Source organism: Protomyctophum parallelum (genome assembly GCF_964188405.1).
Source record: "Protomyctophum parallelum genome assembly, chromosome: 19".
Lineage (NCBI taxonomy): Eukaryota > Metazoa > Chordata > Actinopteri > Myctophiformes > Myctophidae > Protomyctophum > Protomyctophum parallelum.
Genome location: NC_139717.1, coordinates 39,591,903 through 39,605,496, shown reverse-complemented (window position 1 = coordinate 39,605,496; position 13,594 = coordinate 39,591,903).

The following is a 13,594-nucleotide window of genomic DNA, read 5'->3' as shown; positions in this document are numbered from 1 at the left end:
GTTTAAGTTGAATAACTCATAAACTACAAAACATAAAAATAAAAAAAAGTTCCAGCATGTGTCTCCACAGTAAGCTGAATAATAAAAAGTGTGAATGGAGTTTCTAGGTGAAAGTGACTTTTGACATGCCTATAGAGCTGCCATTGAGCCCCATGTTAAATGTCTCAAATTTGAAAGCACTATATTTCTAAAACTATGAAACATTTCAAAGTTTCCTTTTCAGGCAAACATGTCCACCGTAAGATGAACCTAAGTAGGCTAGAATGGGGTTGCTAGGTGTAAGTATGTAGTTACTAGTGCATGCCAAAGTTTGTGCTATTGCCATAGAGAATGCATTGGGCGTTTAAGTTAAATAACTCATAAACTACAAAACATAAAAATAAAAAAAAGTTCCAGCATGTGTCTCCACAGTAAGCTGAATAATAAAAAGTGTGAATGGAGTTTCTAGGTGAAAGTGACTTTTGACGTGCCTATAGAGCTGCCATTGAGCCCCATGTTAAATGTCTCAAATTTAAAAGCACTATATTTCTAAAACTATGAAACATTTCAAAGTTTCCTTCTCAGGCAAACATGTCCACCGTAAGATGAACCTAAGTAGGCTAGAATGGGGTTGCTAGGTGTAAGTATGTAGGACTAGTAGCATGCCAAAGTTTGTGCTGTTGCCATAGAGAATGCATTGGGCGTTTAAGTTGAATAACTCATAAACTACAAAACATAAAAATAAAAAAAAGTTCCAGCATGTGTCTCCACAGTAAGCTGAATAATAAAAAGTGTGAATGGAGTTTCTAGGTGAAAGTGACTTTTGACGTGCCTATAGAGCTGCCATTGAGCCCCATGTTAAATGTCTCAAATTTGAAAGCACTATATTTCTAAAACTATGAAACATTTCAAAGTTTCCTTTTCAGGCAAACATGTCCACCGTAAGATGAACCTAAGTAGGCTAGAATGGGGTTGCTAGGTGTAAGTATGTAGGACTAGTAGCATGCCAAAGTTTGTGCTATTGCCATAGAGAATGCATTGGGCGTTTAAGTTGAATAACTCATAAACTACAAAACATAAAAATAAAAAAAAGTTCCAGCATGTGTCTCCACAGTAAGCTGAATAATAAAAAGTGTGAATGGAGTTTCTAGGTGAAAGTGACTTTTGACGTGCCTATAGAGCTGCCATTGAGCCCCATGTTAAATGTCTCAAATTTGAAAGCACTATATTTCTAAAACTATGAAACATTTCAAAGTTTCCTTTTCAGGCAAACATGTCCACCGTAAGATGAACCTAAGTAGGCTAGAATGGGGTTGCTAGGTGTAAGTATGTAGTTACTAGTGCATGCCAAAGTTTGTGCTATTGCCATAGAGAATGCATTGGGCGTTTAAGTTGAATAACTCATAAACTACAAAACATAAAAATAAAAAAAAGTTCCAGCATGTGTCTCCACAGTAAGCTGAATAATAAAAAGTGTGAATGGAGTTTCTAGGTGAAAGTGACTTTTGACGTGCCTATAGAGCTGCCATTGAGCCCCATGTTAAATGTCTCAAATTTGAAAGCACTATATTTCTAAAACTATGAAACATTTCAAAGTTTCCTTTTCAGGCAAACATGTCCACCATAAGATGAACCTAAGTAGCCTAGAATGGGGTTGCTAGGTGTAAGTATGTAGTTACTAGTGCATGCCAAAGTTTGTGCTATTGCCATAGAGAATGCATTGGGCGTTTAAGTTGAATAACTCATAAACTACAAAACATAAAAATAAAAAAAAGTTCCAGCATGTGTCTCCACAGTAAGCTGAATAATAAAAAGTGTGAATGGAGTTTCTAGGTGAAAGTGACTTTTGACGTGCCTATAGAGCTGCCATTGAGCCCCATGTTAAATGTCGCAAATTTGAAAGCACTATATTTCTAAAACTATGAAACATTTCAAAGATTCCTTTTCAGGCAAACATGTCCACCGTAAGATGAACCTAAGTAGGCTAGAATGGGGTTGCTAGGTGTAAGTATGTAGTTACTAGTGCATGCCAAAGTTTGTGCTATTGCCATAGAGAATGCATTGGGCATTTAAGTTGAATAACTCATAAACTACAAAACATAAAAATAAAAAAAAGTTCCAGCATGTGTCTCCACAGTAAGCTGAATAATAAAAAGTGTGAATGGAGTTTCTAGGTGAAAGTGACTTTTGACGTGCCTATAGAGCTGCCATTGAGCCCCATGTTAAATGTCTCAAATTTGAAAGCACTATATTTCTAAAACTATGAAACATTTCAAAGATTCCTTTTCAGGCAAACATTGTCCACCGTAAGATGAACCTAAGTAGGCTAGAATGGGGTTGCTAGGTGTAAGTATGTAGTTACTAGTGCATGCCAAAGTTTGTGCTATTGCCATAGAGAATGCATTGGGCGTTTAAGTTGAATAACTCATAAACTACAAAACATAAAAATAAAAAAAAGTTCCAGCATGTGTCTCCACAGTAAGCTGAATAATAAAAAGTGTGAATGGAGTTTCTAGGTGAAAGTGACTTTTGACGTGCCTATAGAGCTGCCATTGAGCCCCATGTTAAATGTCTCAAATTTGAAAGCACTATATTTCTAAAACTATGAAACATTTCAAAGTTTCCTTTTCAGGGAAACATGTCCACCGTAAGATGACCCTAAGTAGGCTAGAATGGGGTTGCTAGGTGTAAGTATGTAGTTACTAGTGCATGCCAAAGTTTGTGCTATTGCCATTGAGAATGCATTGGGCGTTTAAGTTGAATAACTCATAAACTACAAAACATAAAAATAAAAAAAAGTTCCAGCATGTGTCTCCACAGTAAGCTGAATAATAAAAAGTGTGAATGGAGTTTCTAGGTGAAAGTGACTTTTGACGTGCCTATAGAGCTGCCATTGAGCCCCATGTTAAATGTCTCAAATTTGAAAGCACTATATTTCTAAAACTATGAAACATTTCAAAGATTCCTTTTCAGGCAAACATTGTCCACCGTAAGATGAACCTAAGTAGGCTAGAATGGGGTTGCTAGGTGTAAGTATGTAGTTACTAGTGCATGCCAAAGTTTGTGCTATTGCCATAGAGAATGCATTGGGCGTTTAAGTTGAATAACTCATAAACTACAAAACATAAAAATAAAAAAAAGTTCCAGCATGTGTCTCCACAGTAAGCTGAATAATAAAAAGTGTGAATGGAGTTTCTAGGTGAAAGTGACTTTTGACGTGCCTATAGAGCTGCCATTGAGCCCCATGTTAAATGTCTCAAATTTGAAAGCACTATATTTCTAAAACTATGAAACATTTCAAAGTTTCCTTTTCAGGGAAACATGTCCACCGTAAGATGAACCTAAGTAGGCTAGAATGGGGTTGCTAGGTGTAAGTATGTAGTTACTAGTGCATGCCAAAGTTTGTGCTATTGCCATAGAGAATGCATTGGGCGTTTAAGTTAAATAACTCATAAACTACAAAACATAAAAATAAAAAAAAGTTCCAGCATGTGTCTCCACAGTAAGCTGAATAATAAAAAGTGTGAATGGAGTTTCTAGGTGAAAGTGACTTTTGACGTGCCTATAGAGCTGCCATTGAGCCCCATGTTAAATGTCTCAAATTTGAAAGCACTATATTTCTAAAACTATGAAACATTTCAAAGATTCCTTTTCAGGCAAACATGTCCACCGTAAGATGAACCTAAGTAGGCTAGAATGGGGTTGCTAGGTGTAAGTATGTAGTTACTAGTGCATGCCAAAGTTTGTGCTATTGCCATAGAGAATGCATTGGGCGTTTAAGTTGAATAACTCATAAACTACAAAACATAAAAATAAAATAAAGTTCCAGCATGTGTCTCCACAGTAAGCTGAATAATAAAAAGTGTGAATGGAGTTTCTAGGTGAAAGTGACTTTTGACGTGCCTATAGAGCTGCCATTGAGCACCATGTTAAATGTCTCAAATTTGAAAGCACTATATTTCTAAAACTATGAAACATTTCAAAGATTCCTTTTCAGGCAAACATGTCCACCGTAAGATGAACCTAAGTAGGCTAGAATGGGGTTGCTAGGTGTAAGTATGTAGTTACTAGTGCATGCCAAAGTTTGTGCTATTGCCATAGAGAATGCATTGGGCGTTTAAGTTAAATAACTCATAAACTACAAAACATAAAAATAAAAAAAAGTTCCAGCATGTATCTCCACAGTAAGCTGAATAATAAAAAGTGTGAATGGAGTTTCTAGGTGAAAGTGACTTTTGACGTGCCTATAGAGCTGCCATTGAGCCCCATGTTAAATGTCTCAAATTTGAAAGCACTATATTTCTAAAACTATGAAACATTTCAAAGATTCCTTTTCAGGCAAACATGTCCACCGTAAGATGAACCTAAGTAGGCTAGAATGGGGTTGCTAGGTGTAAGTATGTAGTTACTAGTGCATGCCAAAGTTTGTGCTATTGCCATAGAGAATGCATTGGGCGTTTAAGTTGAATAACTCATAAACTACAAAACATAAAAATAAAAAAAAGTTCCAGCATGTGTCTCCACAGTAAGCTGAATAATAAAAAGTGTGAATGGAGTTTCTAGGTGAAAGTGACTTTTGACGTGCCTATAGAGCTGCCATTGAGCCCCATGTTAAATGTCTCAAATTTGAAAGCACTATATTTCTAAAACTATGAAACATTTCAAAGTTTCCTTTTCAGGCAAACATGTCCACCGTAAGATGAACCTAAGTAGGCTAGAATGGGGTTGCTAGGTGTAAGTATGTAGGACTAGTAGCATGCCAAAGTTTGTGCTATTGCCATAGAGAATGCATTGGGCGTTTAAGTTGAATAACTCATAAACTACAAAACATAAAAATAAAAAAAAGTTCCAGCATGTGTCTCCACAGTAAGCTGAATAATAAAAAGTGTGAATGGAGTTTCTAGGTGAAAGTGACTTTTGACGTGCCTATAGAGCTGCCATTGAGCCCCATGTTAAATGTCTCAAATTTGAAAGCACTATATTTCTAAAACTATGAAACATTTCAAAGTTTCCTTTTCAGGCAAACATGTCCACCGTAAGATGAACCTAAGTAGGCTAGAATGGGGTTGCTAGGTGTAAGTATGTAGTTACCAGTGCATGCCAAAGTTTGTGCTATTGCCATAGAGAATGCATTGGGCGTTTAAGTTGAATAACTCATAAACTACAAAACATAAAAATAAAAAAAAGTTCCAGCATGTGTCTCCACAGTAAGCTGAATAATAAAAAGTGTGAATGGAGTTTCTAGGTGAAAGTGACTTTTGACGTGCCTATAGAGCTGCCATTGAGCCCCATGTTAAATGTCTCAAATTTGAAAGCACTATATTTCTAAAACTATGAAACATTTCAAAGATTCCTTTTCAGGCAAACATGTCCACCATAAGATGAACCTAAGTAGGCTAGAATGGGGTTGCTAGGTGTAAGTATGTAGTTACTAGTGCATGCCAAAGTTTGTGCTATTGCCATAGAGAATGCATTGGGCGTTTAAGTTGAATAACTCATAAACTACGAAACATAAAAATAAAGAAAAGTTCCAGCATGTGTCTCCACAGTAAGCTGAATAATAAAAAGTGTGAATGGAGTTTCTAGGTGAAAGTGACTTTTGACGTGCCTATAGAGCTGCCATTGAGCCCCATGTTAAATGTCTCAAATTTGAAAGCACTATATTTCTAAAACTATGAAACATTTCAAAGTTTCCTTTTCAGGCAAACATGTCCACCGTAAGATGAACCTAAGTAGGCTAGAATGGGGTTGCTAGGTGTAAGTATGTAGTTACTAGTGCATGCCAAAGTTTGTGCTATTGCCATAGAGAATGCATTGGGCGTTTAAGTTGAATAACTCATAAACTACAAAACATAAAAATAAAAAAAAGTTCCAGCATGTGTCTCCACAGTAAGCTGAATAATAAAAAGTGTGAATGGAGTTTCTAGGTGAAAGTGACTTTTGACATGCCTATAGAGCTGCCATTGAGCCCCATGTTAAATGTCTCAAATTTGAAAGCACTATATTTCTAAAACTATGAAACATTTCAAAGTTTCCTTTTCAGGCAAACATGTCCACCGTAAGATGAACCTAAGTAGGCTAGAATGGGGTTGCTAGGTGTAAGTATGTAGTTACTAGTGCATGCCAAAGTTTGTGCTATTGCCATAGAGAATGCATTGGGCGTTTAAGTTAAATAACTCATAAACTACAAAACATAAAAATAAAAAAAAGTTCCAGCATGTGTCTCCACAGTAAGCTGAATAATAAAAAGTGTGAATGGAGTTTCTAGGTGAAAGTGACTTTTGACGTGCCTATAGAGCTGCCATTGAGCCCCATGTTAAATGTCTCAAATTTAAAAGCACTATATTTCTAAAACTATGAAACATTTCAAAGTTTCCTTCTCAGGCAAACATGTCCACCGTAAGATGAACCTAAGTAGGCTAGAATGGGGTTGCTAGGTGTAAGTATGTAGGACTAGTAGCATGCCAAAGTTTGTGCTGTTGCCATAGAGAATGCATTGGGCGTTTAAGTTGAATAACTCATAAACTACAAAACATAAAAATAAAAAAAAGTTCCAGCATGTGTCTCCACAGTAAGCTGAATAATAAAAAGTGTGAATGGAGTTTCTAGGTGAAAGTGACTTTTGACGTGCCTATAGAGCTGCCATTGAGCCCCATGTTAAATGTCTCAAATTTGAAAGCACTATATTTCTAAAACTATGAAACATTTCAAAGTTTCCTTTTCAGGCAAACATGTCCACCGTAAGATGAACCTAAGTAGGCTAGAATGGGGTTGCTAGGTGTAAGTATGTAGGACTAGTAGCATGCCAAAGTTTGTGCTATTGCCATAGAGAATGCATTGGGCGTTTAAGTTGAATAACTCATAAACTACAAAACATAAAAATAAAAAAAAGTTCCAGCATGTGTCTCCACAGTAAGCTGAATAATAAAAAGTGTGAATGGAGTTTCTAGGTGAAAGTGACTTTTGACGTGCCTATAGAGCTGCCATTGAGCCCCATGTTAAATGTCTCAAATTTGAAAGCACTATATTTCTAAAACTATGAAACATTTCAAAGTTTCCTTTTCAGGCAAACATGTCCACCGTAAGATGAACCTAAGTAGGCTAGAATGGGGTTGCTAGGTGTAAGTATGTAGTTACTAGTGCATGCCAAAGTTTGTGCTATTGCCATAGAGAATGCATTGGGCGTTTAAGTTGAATAACTCATAAACTACAAAACATAAAAATAAAAAAAAGTTCCAGCATGTGTCTCCACAGTAAGCTGAATAATAAAAAGTGTGAATGGAGTTTCTAGGTGAAAGTGACTTTTGACGTGCCTATAGAGCTGCCATTGAGCCCCATGTTAAATGTCTCAAATTTGAAAGCACTATATTTCTAAAACTATGAAACATTTCAAAGTTTCCTTTTCAGGCAAACATGTCCACCATAAGATGAACCTAAGTAGCCTAGAATGGGGTTGCTAGGTGTAAGTATGTAGTTACTAGTGCATGCCAAAGTTTGTGCTATTGCCATAGAGAATGCATTGGGCGTTTAAGTTGAATAACTCATAAACTACAAAACATAAAAATAAAAAAAAGTTCCAGCATGTGTCTCCACAGTAAGCTGAATAATAAAAAGTGTGAATGGAGTTTCTAGGTGAAAGTGACTTTTGACGTGCCTATAGAGCTGCCATTGAGCCCCATGTTAAATGTCGCAAATTTGAAAGCACTATATTTCTAAAACTATGAAACATTTCAAAGATTCCTTTTCAGGCAAACATGTCCACCGTAAGATGAACCTAAGTAGGCTAGAATGGGGTTGCTAGGTGTAAGTATGTAGTTACTAGTGCATGCCAAAGTTTGTGCTATTGCCATAGAGAATGCATTGGGCATTTAAGTTGAATAACTCATAAACTACAAAACATAAAAATAAAAAAAAGTTCCAGCATGTGTCTCCACAGTAAGCTGAATAATAAAAAGTGTGAATGGAGTTTCTAGGTTAAAGTGACTTTTGACGTGCCTATAGAGCTGCCATTGAGCCCCATGTTAAATGTCTCAAATTTGAAAGCACTATATTTCTAAAACTATGAAACATTTCAAAGATTCCTTTTCAGGCAAACATGTCCACCGTAAGATGAACCTAAGTAGGCTAGAATGGGGTTGCTAGGTGTAAGTATGTAGTTACTAGTGCATGCAAAAGTTTGTGCTATTGCCATAGAGAATGCATTGGGCGTTTAAGTTGAATAACTCATAAACTACAAAACATAAAAATATAAAAAAGTTCCAGCATGTGTCTCCACAGTAAGCTGAATAATAAAAAGTGTGAATGGAGTTTCTAGGTGAAAGTGACTTTTGACGTGCCTATAGAGCTGCCATTGAGCCCCATGTTAAATGTCTCAAATTTGAAAGCACTATATTTCTAAAACTATGAAACATTTCAAAGTTTCCTTTTCAGGCAAACATGTCCACCGTAAGATGAACCTAAGTAGGCTAGAATGGGGTTGCTAGGTGTAAGTATGTAGGACTAGTAGCATGCCAAAGTTTGTGCTATTGCCATAGAGAATGCATTGGGCGTTTAAGTTGAATAACTCATAAACTACAAAACATAAAAATAAAAAAAAGTTCCAGCATGTGTCTCCACAGTAAGCTGAATAATAAAAAGTGTGAATGGAGTTTCTAGGTGAAAGTGACTTTTGACGTGCCTATAGAGCTGCCATTGAGCCCCATGTTAAATGTCTCAAATTTGAAAGCACTATATTTCTAAAACTATGAAACATTTCAAAGTTTCCTTTTCAGGCAAACATGTCCACCGTAAGATGAACCTAAGTAGGCTAGAATGGGGTTGCTAGGTGTAAGTATGTAGTTACTAGTGCATGCCAAAGTTTGTGCTATTGCCATAGAGAATGCATTGGGCGTTTAAGTTGAATAACTCATAAACTACAAAACATAAAAATAAAAAAAAGTTCCAGCATGTGTCTCCACAGTAAGCTGAATAATAAAAAGTGTGAATGGAGTTTCTAGGTGAAAGTGACTTTTGACATGCCTATAGAGCTGCCATTGAGCCCCATGTTAAATGTCTCAAATTTGAAAGCACTATATTTCTAAAACTATGAAACATTTCAAAGTTTCCTTTTCAGGCAAACATGTCCACCGTAAGATGAACCTAAGTAGGCTAGAATGGGGTTGCTAGGTGTAAGTATGTAGGACTAGTAGCATGCCAAAGTTTGTGCTATTGCCATAGAGAATGCATTGGGCGTTTAAGTTGAATAACTCATAAACTACAAAACATAAAAATAAAAAAAAGTTCCAGCATGTGTCTCCACAGTAAGCTGAATAATAAAAAGTGTGAATGGAGTTTCTAGGTGAAAGTGACTTTTGACGTGCCTATAGAGCTGCCATTGAGCCCCATGTTAAATGTCTCAAATTTGAAAGCACTATATTTCTAAAACTATGAAACATTTCAAAGTTTCCTTTTCAGGCAAACATGTCCACCGTAAGATGAACCTAAGTAGGCTAGAATGGGGTTGCTAGGTGTAAGTATGTAGTTACTAGTGCATGCCAAAGTTTGTGCTATTGCCATAGAGAATGCATTGGGCGTTTAAGTTGAATAACTCATAAACTACAAAACATAAAAATAAAAAAAAGTTCCAGCATGTGTCTCCACAGTAAGCTGAATAATAAAAAGTGTGAATGGAGTTTCTAGGTGAAAGTGACTTTTGACATGCCTATAGAGCTGCCATTGAGCCCCATGTTAAATGTCTCAAATTTGAAAGCACTATATTTCTAAAACTATGAAACATTTCAAAGTTTCCTTTTCAGGCAAACATGTCCACCGTAAGATGAACCTAAGTAGGCTAGAATGGGGTTGCTAGGTGTAAGTATATAGTTACTAGTGCATGCCAAAGTTTGTACTATTGCCATAGAGAATGCATTGGGCGTTTAAGTTGAATAACTCATAAACTACAAAACATAAAAATAAAAATAAAGTTCCAGCATGTGTCTCCACAGTAAGCTGAATAATAAAAAGTGTGAATGGAGTTTCTAGGTGAAAGTGACTTTTGACGTGCCTATAGAGCTGCCATTGAGCCCCATGTTAAATGTCTCAAATTTGAAAGCACTATATTTCTAAAACTATGAAACATTTCAAAGATTCCTTTTCAGGCAAACATGTCCACCGTAAGATGATCCTAAGTAGGCTAGAATGCGGTTGCTAGGTGTAAGTATGTAGTTACTAGTAACTAGTGCATGCCAAAGTTTGTGCTATTGCCATAGAGAATGCATTGGGCGTTTAAGTTGAATAACTCATAAACTACAAAACATAAAAATAAAAAAAGGTTCCAGCATGTGTCTCCACAGTAAGCTGAATAATAAAAAGTGTGAATGGAGTTTCTAGGTGAAAGTGACTTTTGACGTGCCTATAGAGCTGCCATTGAGCCCCATGTTAAATGTCTCAAATTTGAAAGCACTATATTTCTAAAACTATGAAACATTTCAAAGTTTCCTTTTCAGGCAAACATGTCCACGGTAAGATGAACCTAAGTAGGCTAGAATGGGGTTGCTAGGTGTAAGTATGTAGTTACTAGTGCATGCCAAAGTTTGTGCTATTGCCATAGAGAATGCATTGGGCGTTTAAGTTGAATAACTCATAAACTACAAAACATAAAAATTAAAAAAAGTTCCAGCATGTGTCTCCACAGTAAGCTGAATAATAAAAAGTGTGAATGGAGTTTCTAGGTGAAAGTGACTTTTGACGTGCCTATAGAGCTGCCATTGAGCCCCATGTTAAATGTCTCAAATTTGAAAGCACTATATTTCTAAAACTATGAAACATTTCAAAGTTTCCTTTTCAGGCAAACATGTCCACCGTAAGATGAACCTAAGTAGGCTAGAATGGGGTTGCTAGGTGTAAGTATGTAGTTACTAGTGCATGCCAAAGTTTGTGCTATTGCCATAGAGAATGCATTGGGCGTTTAAGTTGAATAACTCATAAACTACAAAACATAAAAATAAAAAAAAGTTCCAGCATGTGTCTCCACAGTAAGCTGAATAATAAAAAGTGTGAATGGAGTTTCTAGGTGAAAGTGACTTTTGACGTGCCTATAGAGCTGCCATTGAGCCCCATGTTAAATGTCTCAAATTTGAAAGCACTATATTTCTAAAACTATGAAACATTTCAAAGTTTCCTTTTCAGGCAAACATGTCCACGGTAAGATGAACCTATAGTAGGCTAGAATGGGGTTGCTAGGTGTAAGTATGTAGTTACTAGTGCATGCCAAAGTTTGTGCTATTGCCATAGAGAATGCATTGGGCGTTTAAGTTGAATAACTCATAAACTACAAAACATAAAAATAAAAAAAAGTTCCAGCATGTGTCTCCACAGTAAGCTGAATAATAAAAAGTGTGAATGGAGTTTCTAGGTGAAAGTGACTTTTGACGTGCCTATAGAGCTGCCATTGAGCCCCATGTTAAATGTCTCAAATTTGAAAGCACTATATTTCTAAAACTATGAAACATTTCAAAGTTTCCTTTTCAGGCAAACATGTCCACCGTAAGATGAACCTAAGTAGGCTAGAATGGGGTTGCTAGGTGTAAGTATGTAGGACTAGTAGCATGCCAAAGTTTGTGCTATTGCCATAGAGAATGCATTGGGCGTTTAAGTTGAATAACTCATAAACTACAAAACATAAAAATAAAAAAAAGTTCCAGCATGTGTCTCCACAGTAAGCTGAATAATAAAAAGTGTGAATGGAGTTTCTAGGTGAAAGTGACTTTTGACGTGCCTATAGAGCTGCCATTGAGCCCCATGTTAAATGTCTCAAATTTGAAAGCACTATATTTCTAAAACTATGAAACATTTCAAAGTTTCCTTTTCAGGCAAACATGTCCACCGTAAGATGAACCTAAGTAGGCTAGAATGGGGTTGCTAGGTGTAAGTATGTAGTTACTAGTGCATGCCAAAGTTTGTGCTATTGCCATAGAGAATGCATTGGGCGTTTAAGTTAAATAACTCATAAACTACAAAACATAAAAAAAAAAAAAAGTTCCAGCATGTGTCTCCACAGTAAGCTGAATAATAAAAAGTGTGAATGGAGTTTCTAGGTGAAAGTGACTTTTGACGTGCCTATAGAGCTGCCATTGAGCCCCATGTTAAATGTCTCAAATTTGAAAGCACTATATTTCTAAAACTATGAAACATTTCAAAGATTCCTTTTCAGGCAAACATGTCCACCGTAAGATGAACCTAAGTAGGCTAGAATGGGGTTGCTAGGTGTAAGTATGTAGTTACTAGTGCATGCCAAAGTTTGTGCTATTGCCATAGAGAATGCATTGGGCGTTTAAGTTGAATAACTCATAAACTACAAAACATAAAAATAAAAAAAAGTTCCAGCATGTGTCTCCACAGTAAGCTGAATAATAAAAAGTGTGAATGGAGTTTCTAGGTGAAAGTGACTTTTGACGTGCCTATAGAGCTGCCATTGAGCCCCATGTTAAATGTCTCAAATTTGAAAGCACTATATTTCTAAAACTATGAAACATTTCAAAGTTTCCTTTTCAGGCAAACATGTCCACGGTAAGATGAACCTAAGTAGGCTAGAATGGGGTTGCTAGGTGTAAGTATGTAGTTACTAGTGCATGCCAAAGTTTGTGCTATTGCCATAGAGAATGCATTGGGCGTTTAAGTTGAATAACTCATAAACTACAAAACATAAAAATAAAAAAAAGTTCCAGCATGTGTCTCCACAGTAAGCTGAATAATAAAAAGTGTGAATGGAGTTTCTAGGTGAAAGTGACTTTTGACGTGTCTATAGAGCTGCCATTGAGCCCCATGTTAAATGTCTCAAATTTGAAAGCACTATATTTCTAAAACTATGAAACATTTCAAAGTTTCCTTTTCAGGCAAACATGTCCACCGTAAGATGAACCTAAGTAGGCTAGAATGGGGTTGCTAGGTGTAAGTATGTAGTTACTAGTGCATGCCAAAGTTTGTGCTATTGCCATAGAGAATGCATTGGGCGTTTAAGTTGAATAACTCATAAACTACAAAACATAAAAATAAAAAAAAGTTCCAGCATGTGTCTCCACAGTAAGCTGAATAATAAAAAGTGTGAATGGAGTTTCTAGGTGAAAGTGACTTTTGACGTGCCTATAGAGCTGCCATTGAGCCCCATGTTAAATGTCTCAAATTTGAAAGCACTATATTTCTAAAACTATGAAACATTTCAAAGATTCCTTTTCAGGCAAACATGTCCACCGTAAGATGAACCTAAGTAGGCTAGAATGGGGTTGCTAGGTGTAAGTATGTAGTTACTAGTGCATGCCAAAGTTTGTGCTATTGCCATAGAGAATGCATTGGGCGTTTAAGTTAAATAACTCATAAACTACAAAACATAAAAATAAAAAAAAGTTCCAGCATGTGTCTCCACAGTAAGCTGAATAATAAAAAGTGTGAATGGAGTTTCTAGGTGAAAGTGACTTTTGACGTGCCTATAGAGCTGCCATTGAGCCCCATGTTAAATGTCTCAAATTTGAAAGCACTATATTTCTAAAACTATGAAACATTTCAAAGTTTCCTTCTCAGGCAAACATGTCCACCGTAAGATGAACCTAAGTAGGCTAGAATGGGGTTGCTAGGTGTAAGT